The sequence below is a fragment of the Odocoileus virginianus genome, chromosome 3 (genome assembly GCF_023699985.2).
Source record: "Odocoileus virginianus isolate 20LAN1187 ecotype Illinois chromosome 3, Ovbor_1.2, whole genome shotgun sequence".
Taxonomy (NCBI): domain Eukaryota; kingdom Metazoa; phylum Chordata; class Mammalia; order Artiodactyla; family Cervidae; genus Odocoileus; species Odocoileus virginianus.
Window position 1 is genome coordinate 44,552,333 of NC_069676.1, and position 15,482 is coordinate 44,567,814.

Genomic DNA, 15,482 nt, shown 5'->3' on the forward strand with positions numbered 1-15,482 from the left:
TTTACATCTTTTTATTTTGAATATCCTCTAATTGCTTGTTGTAGCTAGAATTGATTTTTCTACTTTTGTGTTTTTACCTTTAATCTAACTTTTTAATTGGTGGATCCATGCCTTTACAATATATTTGCTTTTACCAGTGAGGTTTTCTCTTATATATATTCTTATTTCTAATTGTGGCTTTTTATTTTATACTCAAAGAAGACCTTTTAGCATTTCTTGTAATGCTGGTCTAGTGGTGATGAACTGATGCAATGTGGGACTTCCTTGTTAGGGTGCTTGATCAAGGGGAACTGAAATAAAAATTGGGTAGTAGAGAGTTTATTGACTCTTTAATTATAGAATTTAACATTCTGGCAAGGATCCAGGAGATGGTATGAAGTACCTGCTAGGCCGGTCCCTGGAAGCATGAAGAAAGCAATGGCTCACAATACCCAAAGGTGAAATGAGAATTTCCATGGCAGAGGATGGAGATGGGGAATAAAAAGCTTGTAGATGTGGCAATGCTGGAATTATTGTTTCCATAGAAGGTTCATGATGATTAAGTTCATGGGACCTTAGGTTAGGTTAGGGTTAGGGAGAAATATCAATAACCTCAGATATGCAGATGACACCACCCTTATGGCAGAAAGCGAAGAACTAAAGAGCCTCTTGATGAAAGTGAAAGAGGAGAGTGAAAAAGTTGGCCTAAAACTCAACATTCAGAAAACTAAGATCATGGCATCCAGTCCTATCACTTCATGGTAAATAGATGGCGAAACCATGGAAACAGTGACAAACTTTATTTTTTTTGACTCCAAAATCACTGCAGATGATGACTGCAGCTGTGAAATCAAAAGACGCTTACTCCTTAGAAGAAAAGCTATGACCAACCTAGACAGCATATTAAAAAGCAGAGACATTACTTTGCCAACAAAGGTCCATCTAGTCAAAGCTATTGTTTTTCCAGTATTCATATATAGATGTGAGAATTGGACTATAAAGAAAGCCGAGTGCCAAAGAATTGATGCTTTTGAACTGTGCTGTTGGAGAAACTCTTGAGAGTCTCTTGGACTGCAAGGAGATCCAAACAGTCCATCCTAAAGGAAATCAGTCCTGAATATTCATTGGAAGGACTGATGCTGAAGCTTAAACTCCAATACTTTGGCCATCTGATGCGAAGAGCTGACTCATCTGAAAAGACCCTGATGCTGGGAAAGATTGAGGGCAGGAAGAGAAGGGGACGACAGAGGATGAGATGGTTGGATGGCATCACTAACTGGATGGACATGAGTTTGAGTAAACTCCGGGAATTGATAATGGACAGGGAGGCCTGGCGTGCTGTAGTCCACGGGGTCGCAGAGAGTCGGACGTGACTGAGTGACTGAACTGACTGAACTGAACTGACCCAGGGCACACATCTTATACTAAGAGCATAAGAAATGCTTTTTTAAGGAGAGCTCCAGTATTACTAAAGTTTTCAGCATGGTTCTTCTCTGTAGGTCAGGGTTAATAGTTGTTGTTTAGTCACCAAGTCATGTCTGACTCTTTGCGAGCCCATGGACTGCAGTGTGCTAGGCTTCCCTCTCTTTTACCATTTCCTAGAGTTTCCTCAAACTCATATCCATTGAGTCAGTGATGGCATCCATCCATCTCATCCTCTGTCATACCCTTCTCCTCTGCCTTCAGTCTTTTCCAGCTTCAGGGTCTTTGCCAATGAGTCAGCTTATTGCATCAGGTAATCAGAGTATTGGAGCTTCAGCATCAGTCCTTCTAGTGAATATTCAGAGTTGATTTCCTTTAGGATTGACTGGTTTGATCTCCTTGCTATCCAAGAAACTCTCAAGAGTCTTCTCTAGCACCACAGTTCAAAGGCAGTAGGATAGTTATTATAGAACTTGGCTCAGTAGCAGTGGTCTTAATAGATCCCTGAAACAGTAGAGTTAGGTTTACTTAAACATCCTAAGCCAGACTGTTGTAATATTGTAATGACCAGTAAAACTGGATTGTAAGTCAAGGGTATAACCTATAGAATTTTAGAAATTTTAATAGAAAACAGTATCTATAAAGAGCAAAATAAATGGGTGGCTAACTGAGATACTATTCAGTTTGTGCCTATAGAAAAATCAAGAAAGGATGACTGGTAGGCTGAGAGTCTGTTACTTTAATAAAAAGTCATGATCCTAAATGTATATTAATTAATGAAAGAAGCCAATCTGGAAAGTCTATATATCATATAATTCTAATGATATGATGTTCTTGGAAAGGCAAAGCTATATTGACAGTAAAAAGATCAGTGGTTGCCAGGGGTTAGCAGGGAGGGAGAGATGAATAGCCAGAGTACAGAAGATTTTTAGGGCAGTAAAATTATTCTTCATAATACTATAATGATGGATACTTGTCATTATACATTTGTCAAAACCCATAGAATATATGACACCAAAAGTGAACCCTAATGTAAGCTGTAGACTTTGAGTGATAATGATGTGCCAGTGTAGGTTCATCAGTTGTAATAAATATACCACTCATTTTGGGCATGGTGATTGTTGGGAAGGTGGTACATGTGAGGGGACAGGGGATATATGGGAACACTCTGTACTTACTGCTCAGTTTTACTATGAACTGCTAAAACTGCTTTGAAAAATATGATTTTTTTTTAAGGTCATGATCTTGCCTAGTTCCTGGACCTGATCCCATTTTTAGACCTGAAAACCACTGATTAAAAAAGTGGGAAAGAACACCTAGGATCTTTATGATAATGATTTCTCGAGTCCTTCCCCAAAGGATCCTATGGTCATTTACTTGAACAGCTTTGCACTAGGAAAAAGAGAAAGGGGAATGTCCAGGCATTTTGAGATGCAGAGTCTGAGTTGACTTTAGAACCCAGGGCTCCAAAGCCTCATTGTGGCCCGCTTGTTAGAATGGTGATATGCAATGGCCAGCTGGTAAGTGGAGTGCTGGCCAGCATAGAGCTTAAAGGAGATCCACTGTATCCATGAATCCACCTGATGGCCAGTTCTCTGGTCCTGGAATGTTAAGTGAGTTTGGCATACTTGGCAGATGTAACCTCTTCATTGGTTTCTAGTTATGTGGGGTAAGAACTGTCACGGTGGGGAAGATCAAGTGAAAGGCTCTTGAGGCTATCCCTCATACCTCCTACACAGTAACGTCAAAAAGCAATAGGGCATCCTGGAGAAGAAAAGTAGTGGGGATTAATAGCACTCCTTAGGATTTAAAAAATACAGAGGTATAACTCCCAAGATACTTGCATTTAATTGGTCAGCCTAGCACCTGCAGAAACCCATGGTCTGAGGGTGATACCTGTAGATTACTGCAGGTTCAAGCATATAATAATCCCAATCATAGCCACTGTACTAGATATGGTATCTTTATTGGTGTAGATTAATAGGCCTCAGATACATTGTCAGTGTTTTGGAAAATATATTGTTTTCTATTCCAAATCATGAGAGAGGATCAGATATTTACATTGGATGAGACAACAGTATATGTCTAGTTTTGCTTAAGGATTTATATTAACTTTCCTGCTCTTTATAACAACATAGAACAAAGTAATCTGGACTACCTAAGCATACTGAAGACCATTATATTGATTTATTGTGTTGGTGATATTATATTTACTGGGCTAGATGAGCTACAGGTGGTCAGCATATTGGAGGTCCTGGTAAGACGCATCTACTTCAAAAAGTTGAAGATGAAAACTTGAAGATTTATGGGTTTTCCTTGTTTATAATATGTTTAGGGGTCCAGGAGTCAAGAGCATGCTGATACATCCCTTATCAAGTAAAACAAGTTACTGTGCCTTGCAGTCTTCTATCCAAAGAAAGAAACACGTTAACTTCGAGACCTCTTTGGATTCTGAAGGCAGCAAATTCTGTATCAGAGGATTCTGCTATAACCTGTACTCCAGGATGCATAAAATATTGCCAGCCTTGAGTACATCCAAGAGCAGGAAAAAAAACCTCAACAGTAGGACCAGGTTGCAGTGCAAGTAGCCCTGCTCTTGGGGCACACACTCTAGAAGTCCAAATATGATTAGGGATTATAGTTTATAGGGAAGGATGTCACATATAGGTTTGTGTTAAACCCCAGTGAGACAATCATAATGTAAGCCTTTGGGGTTCTGGAGCATGGCCTTGCTATTTCCAGTGGAAATTTTTATACCATTTGAGAAACAACTTCTGGCTTGCTATTGGGTCCTGGCAGAGATGGGTCATTTGACCAAACTAATTGACTATATGTCTCGAACTGCCCATCATGTTGTTGTTCAGTCACTAAGTTGAGTCTGGCTCTTTGAGACCCCATGAACTGAAGCATGCAAGGCTTCCCTGTCCATCACTATCTCCTGGAGTTTGCTCAAACTCAGGTTCATCGCATTGGTGGTGCTATCTAACCATCTCATCCTCTGCCACCCTCTTCTCCTTTTGTCTTCAATCTTTCCCAGCATCAGGATCTTTTCCAATCAGTCATCTCTTCCAATGTTGGAGCCTACCATATCCATAAGTCAGAAAGTCAGATGAGTCCTGGAATAGTTCATTGAAAAATGAAAGTGGTGTATCTACGGTTGAGTAATATCAGGACCAGAAGATACAAGCTAAATACATGAGCATGAGCAGGTAGCTCAGATCCCCATGGCGCCCAACACTGTGGCACCAGTGATCCTTCCTTAGCTCATATACTCAGCTGTGTCTGACTCTGTGATTCTGTGGACTGTAGCCCACCAGGCTCCTCTGCCCATGGAATTTTCCAGGCAAGAATACTGGAGCGAGTTGCCATTTTCTTCTCCAGGGGTTCTTCCTCACACAGGGATTGAACCCATGTTCTTACATCTCCTGCATTGACAGGCAGATTCTTTACCCACTGAGTCATTGGGGAAAGCCAGCAACAGAGAACAGCCATTAATCAAGAAGACTAACTGTACTATCGCTGGCAGATTGTCTTCATTGAACTCATTTTATTCTGGTAGGATTAATTGTTCATTTTCACATCCCACAGGAATGGACATATATTTATGTATGAGTTTGCCTTTCTTATTCATTGGGCCTCAGCCAGCACTATTGTCCAAAGGCTTATAGAGGGTTTGACTGAGTTTGAGTAACCTCCGGGAGTTGGTGATGGACAGGGAGGCCTGGCGTGCTGCAGTCCATGGGGTTGCAAAGAGTCAGACACGACTGAGCGACTGAACTGAACTGAACTGGTTCACTGGCATGGGAATCCTATGTAGCATAACCTCACACCAAGGGACTCCCTTTTTAGCAAAGAAGGTTCATGATTGGGTCTGTGACCATGAAATTCACTGGCCATATCTTTACTCATAAACTGCTAGCCCGAAACATCACTGGAAGCTCAGAGGGAATGCCCTACAGGAGTAGATGCCATCTTTTACAATGCTTTGAACTAATGACCCTTGTATGGTGTTACGTCCCCAGTAGGAAGACTGCATGAACACAGGAATCAGGGTTTGCAACAGTAGCGACCCCACGTATCATCACTCTCGGTGACCTGCTGAGAGTCATTGTGTTTCTTTTCCCTACACTTTTGGGTTCTGCTGGGTTAGATGTCTTGCTTTCCAAAAGGAGCATACTTTCTCAAGGGCACATAGGAAGAGCACCGATGAATCATAAATTTTAGTTTTCACTTAGGCACTTTGAGTTTCTTGTGTTAGGCATCAAAAGCAAGAAGACGACTCCTAATCTTGGTAGGGTAGTTGATCATTTGGAGGAGATAGGGCTGCTCTTGCACAATGGAGGTAGGGAAGAGTATGGGTGGAACAGAACTGGTCCTCATGGGCCTGTATTAGTACTCCCTTGCCTAGTTGTGACTGTAAATAGGCTGGTACGGTGACCCCAGCCAAAGAGCATGGGGTCTTTATGGCTGAAGGTCTGAAGCATATTAACAGGTCAGCACCTAGGCAAACGACTATTGTTGTTCAGTTGCTAAGTCGCATCCAACCCTTTGCAACCCTCTGGACTGCAGCACGCCAGGCTTCCCTGTCCTTCACTATCTCTCAGGGTTTGCTCAAATTCATGTCCGTTAAGTTGGTGATGCCATCCAACCATCTCATGCTCTGTCGCCGCCTTCTCCCCCTGCTTAATACAATCTAAAAAATTAGGTGGAAGAGGAAAATAATGAGTATCTGTTGGGACCCTGAGAACCACTTCTACTTTTGGCACTGTAGTTATCTCACTAATATCTCTCTTCTAAGATTCTTTTAAGAAGAGAGGTACATCAGACCCCTGGAGGGGCTTCTCTTCCAACCTGTGTGCAGTAGGATTTTGGAGTGGAAAAAAGGTCAGGGTGGAAACCAGCTTCCCTATTGAGGAAAGACTTGCTGCCAGCTGAAATGATTAGAATCAACATTTAATCTCAGCTCCATCAGAGTCTGCCTTGGCTCGGAGGCCCACCTTGCCTGAGCCCCCATCCGTGTGGAGGGCAGGGGGCCCTATTTCTGACTAATCGAGGGGGGGATATACCAGCCATTATGGGATGGCCCAGGATTGTACTGATTTCACAGAACTCTTCCAGGCTGGCCAACGTTTGATCAGGCCTATCTTTTCCCTCTGCCCAATCCTACTTCTTCCTTTTTTTTTTTTTTAGAGAACCTACAACAGATGACTTACAGGGATAAATAAACCACGAAACAAAATTAGGGACAGTTGAAAAAGAATAGGACAATAATAAGAATAGGGACATAAACTGCTTGATTTAAGCTAACATGCAGATATCTCCCTGAGTCCTATCCATAGGTTATAGACAGATTCCACATTTTCTAGAAGCCAGAGTGAAATAAAAAGCCAAGTAACCAGGGGAAACCATGAGATCAGGTGAAGGGCAACAATTCTTCATCCAAAGAGCAGGAAACATTTTTTTTTTTTTCTCCTGAGAAAGGGCACCATGTAATGAAATGAACAACCTTAACAATTATAGTTGTGCTGCATGGTTAACTTGATAGCGCATCACCATTTGTTAATTTATTTTAAATGGAATTACAATCAATCATATTATCCTAAGCAGGTTTATTGTTTGTCACTCATACTCCTCAGGCTCTGGATCAGTGAGCATGTATTAGTCATTGGAACCAATTATATAAGGGTGTTGGATTAAGATAGTTTTATGGGAGATGGAGTGTGCAGAACCACAATGACTGATGTTGCCTCACACACTATTGTTATTTATTTCATCCTCCTGTGCGCCAGAATGTTTTTGCTTGAGCTGACTTATTTACCCTTTTGATTCTCCTTCCCCAAAGTGGTGATGCTCCTCAGTGCAGTGGACACTGGCAAATAGGAGATGAAAGAAGAGAAGAGAAAGGAGAAGAAATAAGTTGCACAGTGAGGCACACAGAATCTTACAGCTGGAGAATTCTTTCTTGAGTAACTGAATTGCAAATCAGCAAAGTGTTTGATTTTAAGCCCTTGATTTTTCTAGGATACTGAGCAGAGATGCATTACTGATTTTCTTACAAGAAAGTGGTCTTGTCTCATTGGACTAATTCTGAGAATAAATCATTCCTTCAAAAAATCAGAATATTTCTTTCTACAGCAACTAACAGACTTTCCAAACTGGGGTTCTATTTGGATTTTGCTAGATTAGGATGTATAAATAGTATAATGGGTTTGTTGAGGTATAAAATAGATTGTTAGACTCATTAAAGTTCACATTTCTAAAAGTATTACATTAAAATACAGCCCCTAGAGAAATTTTAAATGATTAAAAAGATATTTGTGCCTCCTTTGAGTATCTAAACTCCTCTGTTCATTGTATCTGGCTTATAATTTTTCTTTTTAAGTTCAATTTTAATTCTTTTAAAATGAAATTTAAATCTTTTTTATTCAGCTGCTTCCAGCTATTACTTTATTTATCACATTTTCTATCTCTTGGATGCTCCTTATTTCTATAGAACTATTTCTATTTTTTAAGTCTTTCTAGTTCCATCCCCACACTCTTGATTTCCTCAATCTTTTTTTTTTCAAAACACATGCAGTTTTCCCTTGGTATGTGTAAGAAATTTGTTCCAGGTCACCCATGGTTACTAAAATCCACATATGTTCATGTCCCTTAGATAAAATGTTGAAGTATTTGCATATGATTTATGTATATCTTCCCATGTACTTTAAATCATCTCCAGATTACTTATACAATGTAAATGCTGGGTAAATAGTTGTAAGTACAATATGAGTCCTTGTAAATAGTTACCTGAATGCCACAAATTCAAATTTTGCTTTTTGGATCTTTCTGGAATTTTCTTTTGGAGTATTTCTATTCTTGGTTGTTTGAATCTGTGACTGTGGTACCAGAGGATATGAAGGGCCAATTATATGTAATAAAAATCTCAGTGACTCATATTAATTTTAGGAGAGATGGTTTGAACTAATAAGACTATATTACTGTCTGTCTTTAGACTCATAATGCCTTTACATTTATTTGCTGTTCTTACTGCTGAAATGGTAATAAATTATATGGTATCTTCTGGGAATTTATTTTAATGAAAAGATAAAGAACTCTTACATTTTTCACTGAGTATAGTGCTGGCCCTTTGCCAGCATTATACTGTACAGAGAACTGCACAGAGCAGTTCTTGCCACTCTGTTTTATTTTACAAGGGGTCTAAACCTGCAGGGTGCATTTCCCAGCCTCCAGTTAGCTGACATCCATCTGGGTTTGGCCGATCAGAACCATTGGTGGGAGATTCCAGGGCAGGAGTAAAGGGATGTTTTACGCTTGTCTTCATGCTTAGGCAGCGAGGGCAGCTCTTAGAGGGCCTCAGAGCTCACTGGACAGGCTGCTGTGATTCCTGTTATTTGCTTGAAGGCTGCACACCCTGGGTTTCAGGAATCTTTCCTTCTCCCTTTGGTACTTCAGCACAGGGCTGATGGTGGTTTCCTGTGGGTACCAATCTGTGAGCTGTTTCATTGCCCTTGTTCGACTTCTCAGCTCGTCCATCACTCATAAAATAATTCTTGGATTCCCTCTGTTTTAAAAAATATGGACTTCTAAAATAAATGGTTTGGCGACAACTGAATAGTCATTTGGAAAAAAAATTTGCTTCTATCACATACCAATTGCTGGAAAAAATTTCAAATAGATCACAGATCTAAATGTGAAAAATGAATCCATATGAAAATAGAGGAAAACAAAGATGATTTATCTCTTGATCTGGACATGAAGAAACTTTCAAACTAAAGTCCCAAATCTAGAAACAATAAAAGAAAAGATTGATAATATCCATTGATTAATAATAAATAATGAAAGAATTTTTGCATGGCAAAACACCACATGCAAAGTCAAAAGACCAATAAAACAAATCAAAAGACTATGGTCAAAGGGCTCATTCCTCTAACAAGTAATTCTTAAAAATCAAGGAAAAAACCCCACAAAGTGTGATACAAAGTGGACAAAATCCTCAACAGTTCACAAAAATATAAAATGACCCTTAAATATGAGAAAATATATTCAATTTTACTCAAAATAAAATGTAAATTAGATCTTTATTGAGATGCAATTTCTCATTTATCAGAATGGTAGGATATTTCAAAATCTAGATAACATGTTTGTCAAGGCTATGGAAATTCAGATACTTTCATACATTTCTGGTGGGAATGTAAAATAATAGCAACCCCTCTCAAGGGGATTTGATGATATCTAAGAAAATTATACGTGCATTTACCTCTTGAACCAGAAATTCCGGCTCTGGAAATTTGTCCTGAAGAAGTACCTCCACAAATACGCATATGTGTAAGGTTTTCATTCAGGAATAAGCTGTAGTAGCAAAACATTGTAGTCAGTCTAAATGACCACTCAGAGGAGAGTAACTGAATTAAACATAGTGCTCCAGACAACGGTATATGATGTAGCTAAAGAGGAAGAATAAGGACGCTGTCTATTAATCCAGCATTTAATGGAGTACATATAATAGGCTACCTGTCACATAAAAAAGAAGGGGAAATTCCTCATTCTTCCAAAATGAAATATCAACCAGGTATCAGTGAAAACGGTATGTTGTTGCAAAGTGTGTTGGAATGGTGCAGAGGGTATAAGGATAAATGTATGATTTCTCTTAGTAGGCCATTTTTATGTGGTTTCAACTTTAAACGTGAAAATTGTAATTATTCAAAAATAAAATATGAAAAGGCAGACATTACATTTGAATATAAGCATGAAATAACCTACTGTATATCAGATTGATAATAATCATACAGAGAAAAAATTAAATATCTTCAACACAGAGCTTTGACTGTATACCCTAGATAAAATATATCATAACGAAGACTACCAAGAACTGGTGACATTTGCTTGGTAGCTTTGTTCTTGGTGGTGGTATTTGGTGGTATAATTCTAATATTGTATTGTGTGTATAATAGGATAGAGCAATTGAGTAACTGTTGTTGTTTTGGGGAAGAAGAGTTTTTACTTTCATAAGTGAGGACAAATAATGTAGTGTTGGATTTCAGTTAGAAGTCTCAATCTGAGCTCATTATATTATATATTATGTATTTTGATAGATAACATGGACATGTATGTACAGTTCCTGGCTCTGTTTGCTGAAAGGGATTTAATCAAATCAGTGTTAGTAGCAATGAGTACAGCTGGCACCTAGATCTGGATTTCCAAATATCAATCACCACTAAAGTGTTTCCTAGGGAAATGGCTATTTCCAGGCCCAGAGCAGTTAAACCTGAAAAATCTCATATCAAAAAACAAGTGTACAAAGACTAACAGATCCACTGAAAAGAAAAGTACAAAAGTTGGCTTGGGACAAATTACACATTAAAAAGAGCCATGGTAAGTGATTATATTGTGTTGAGTACACTGAATTCTTGAGTTTCTCATGTTGAGACAAGAGAGGGAATGAGAGAAATATAAAGAGAGAAACTAAGAGAAAAGAAAAGCTTTTTTATTTAAATAAAGGAATGCTAGTGAATAAATGTAGGTGGGATAACACTATTAGGAAATAAGCATTTTCACTCCCATGTAATCAATTATTTGGTATCAATTAATTATTGATTACTCAAACTAAGATGATAAGTGAATGCTGAAACTTGGGTTAGAGAGTTTGAAGAATAAGATATTTATGTGGTCTCAAAGTATATGCACAGAGATTATTTGGGGTAAAAGGAAAAGTATAATTTTATAATAGACATACCTGATATTTCACACCTTAACCAAATAATCAAATTTGGCATCTCTAAAAATGGAATAAACTTACATTATGTGCTCTTCATCTAATGAACTGAGACATATAAAACATCTAGGTAGTATATTTGCTAAAAACATTTAATCTAAATCTGAGGTCAGTTTTGGTAAGTTGTGTTTTTTGAGGTTTGTCCATTTCATTAAGTGATCAAAAGTTTTTTATAATATTCTCTTTTCATTCTGTTAACATCAGTAGATTTTCCTGTGATGTACTTCTTATTAATAATATTGGTAATTTGTAAAGTTCCTCTTTTTTCTTTATCACTCTTAGGAAATGCTTATCAATTTTATTTTATTTTCTCAAGTAATTTTTGATTATTAATTTTCTATTTTAATTTTATCAATGTCTATTCATATTTATTATTTCATCCTTTCTATTGACTCTAGGTTTGACTTGTTGTACCTTAGCTTACTGATCTGAGACCTTTCTGATTTTCTGACATAAGTATTCAAAGTTACAGATTTCCCTTTCACAGTGCTTAGCTGCATCCCACAAATTTTGAGATGTTGTATACTCAATGTTATTCAGCATATTTTCCATTTTTTCTTAGAATTTTGTTTTTGACCTATGGATTATTTAGAGGTATTGCTTAATTTTAAGATATTAGAGACCTTTTGAAATAGGTCTTTTTGCTGTTAATTTCTAATTTAATTCCAGTGTGGTTAAAGGACATCCTGTGTAAGATTTCAGTCCTGTGGCATTTTTGAGACTTGTTTTATGGCCCCCACGTATGACTTAACTTTGGCAAATGTTCCATGTGTACTTGAAAAGAAAGTGTATTCTGCAGCTATTGAGAAACTTGAATCTAAAATGAGGAAGATAATAGGCATATTTAGAATCTGGTTTATTCTACCAATAACTTGCCTGGAGTCTTTTCAAAAGTTAATGTTATAATAAGCAGCTAATTCACATACAAAAAATCCAGACTTGTCTAGATTTTAAAAGACCAAAACAGAGCTCTCATGAATTCTCCCATGAGCCACCGCTCTTCCTTTTCCGGTAAGTGACCTGAGCTGACCCCTAAAAATGCTGCGCTCTTCACTTGACTCAGAAAACCCCACAAAATCATGCAAATCAAGAGGTTCAAATCTTCGTGTTCACTTTAAGAACACTCGTGAAACTGCCCAGGCCATAAAGGGTATGCATATCCGAAAAGCCACCAAGTATCTGAAGGATGTCACTTTAAAGAAGCAGTGTGTGCCCTTCCGTCGTTACAATGGTGGAGTTGGTGGGTGTGCATAGGCCAAACAGTGGGGCTGGACGCAGGGTCAGTGGCCCAAAAAGAGTGCTGAATTTTTACTACACATACTCAAAAACGCAGGGAGTAATGCTGAACTTAAGGGCTTAGATGTAGATTCTCTGGTCATTGAGCACATCCAAGTAAACAAAGCCCCCAAGATGCGGCGCAGGACTTACAGAGCTCACGGTCGGATCAACCCCTACATGAGCTGTCCCTGCCACGTTGAGATGATCCTTACTGAAAAAGAACAGGTTGTTCCTAAACCAGAAGAGGAGGTTGCACAGAAGAAAAAGATATCCCAGAAGAAACTGAAGAACAAAAACTTATGGCCCGGGAATAAATGCCGCAGAAAATAAATGCAAATAAAAGTAAAAGTGTTGGTTGTCTTAATTAGTAAATGTATTTCAAGTGTTAACCATAAAATAAAATAAAAGACCAAAACAGTATCAGTTCAGTCACCCAGTCGTGTCTGACTTTTTGCAACACCAAGGACTGCAGCACGCCAGGCTTCTCTGTCCATCACCAACACCTGGAGCTTGCTCAGACTCATGTCCATTGAGTCGGTGATGCCATCCAACCATCTCATCCTTTGTCGTCCCCTTCTCCTCCTGCCTTCAATCTTTCCCAGCATCAGGGTCTTTTCAGATGAGTAAGTTCTTTGCATCAGGTGGCTAGTTTCAGCTTCAGCATCAGTCTTTCCAATAAATATTCAGGACTGATCTCCTTTAGGATTGACTGGTTTGATCTCCTTGCAGTACAAGGGATTCTCAAGAGTCTTCTCCAACACCACAGTTCAAAAGCATCAATTCTTCGGCTCTCAGCTTTCTTTATGGCCAACTCTGACATCCATACATGACTACTGGAGAAACCATAGCTTTGACTAGATGGACCTTTGTTGGCACAGTAATGTCTCTGCTTTTTAATATGCTGTCTAGGCTGGTCATAGCTTTTCTTCCAAGGAGCAAGCGTCTTTTAATTTCATGGCTACAGTCACAGTCACTATCTGCAGTGATTTTGAAGCCTAAGAAAATAAAGTCTCTCGCTGTTTCCATTATTTCCCCATCTATATGCCATGAAGTGTTGGGACCAGATGCCATGATCTTCGTATTTTGAATGTTGAATTTTAAGCCAGCTTCTTCACTCTCCTTTTTCACTTTCATCAAGAGGCTCTTTAGTTCCTCTTCACTTTCTGCTATAAGGGTGGTGTCATCTGCATATCTGAAGTTATTGATATTTCTCCTGGAAATCTTGATTTCAACTTGTGCTTCATCCAGCCCTGTATTTCACAAGATGTACCCTGCATATAAGTTAAATAAGCAGAGTGACAATATACAGCCTTGACGTACTCCTTTCCCAATTTGGAACAGGTCTGTTGTTCATGTCCAGTTCTAACTGTTGCTTCTTGACCTGAATACAGATTTCTCAGGAGGCAGATAAGGTGGTCTGATATTCCCATCTCTTTAAGAATTTCCACAGTTTGTTGTGATCTACACAGCCAAAGGCTTTGGCCTAATCAATAGTTTTTCTGTAATTCTGAAACAATATAGAGTAGTATATAAATTTGAATGGATCCTGGATCAAAAATTAAAAAAAAAAAGACATTTTGAAAATAGTTGAAAAAACTTAAATATGAACTGAATAACATGCTATTATTGAATTTTCTAGGTGTGATAATGCATTTCAGTTATGTAAGAGAACGTTTTTATTCTCTGGAGTTGGATGCTGAAGTATTTAGGGGTGAAGTATTTAAGCATGATGTCTGCAACTTATTTTCAAATAGAGTGTCTGTGTGCACACATTCACACACATGCACACACACACACACACACACACCAAGTATAAACATTAGTGAATCTAGGTAGAGGTTGTGGTTATTCATTTGAATAAAACTTTGGGAAAAAAATCTCCCTCTGTGTAAATAATTAGGATAATTTTTCTTTATTTCTAGTTAGACCCTATTCAAAAAAGCCTCAGGTACATTGATTTAGCTCTCAGCGCAAACAGCCCTATTGTTATCATCATTGTTTTGCTGTGCCAAAGAGAAAAATGAGATTAAATAACATTTCCAGTGTTGCAGGAATAATAAAAGCAGTAAGAGGTGGCTCAAGGGCTGAAACTTGAGTCTGATGAACTCCAAAGCTTGTGCTCTAAACCTCTACCCTGTCTTTCTCTCACTTTGATATCCAAAGTGCTTAAATTCCTCATTTTATGTATTTGGTTGATGCTATTATCTTCCTTAGCATAGTAAGTGTTTTCCTCACTGAAAGTGAAAGTGAAAGTCACTCAGTTGTGTCTGACTCTTTGCAACCCCATGGACTATACAGTCCATGGAATTCTCCAGGCCAGAATACTGGAGTGGCCAGCCTCTCCCTTCTCCAGGGGAATCTTTCCAACCCAAGGATCGAACCCAAGTCTTCCACATTGAAGGCAGCTTCTTTACCATCTGAGCCACAAGGGAAGCCCAAGAATACTGGAGTGGGTAGCCTATCCTGTCTCCAGCGGATCTTCCCAACCCAGGAATCGAACTTGGGTCTCCTGCATTGCAGGCAGATTCTTTACCAACTGAGCTATCAGGTCTACCATTAGGTAGATCAAAGTTAAAATTCTGCCCATTCCATCCTTTGCTTATGACTGTCAAAGCAAAAATTAAGCAGGTTAAAAGAGACTACTCAAGGTTACTGCAGTAAGACAGACAGGCTGAAATCGAATGAGTTCTATTCCACTGAAACAAAGGGTTGGAATGTTTTTTAAGAACTGGGATGGTGGGTGGAGAGGATCATAGGGCACCCTTGTTTGTTAACTGACCTTATGGAAAGGAAAAGTAAACTTTCTGTGTCTTCATGGCAGGAAGTAGTTTTACACTTTAGAACAGGACGTCCCTGGAAAGTTAGATTTCCATCCTTCCCCAGAAACTAGGAGATAAGAGAACTGTCTCCCTTGATGTTTATATTTCAAAGGGATAGCTCCTAGGTCCTTGGGAAAATTAGTACGGGGTTGTAAAAATTGGTTAAGAGGCTTTTTAAAAGATTTACATCTCAAAGAAGCAGAGAAAGG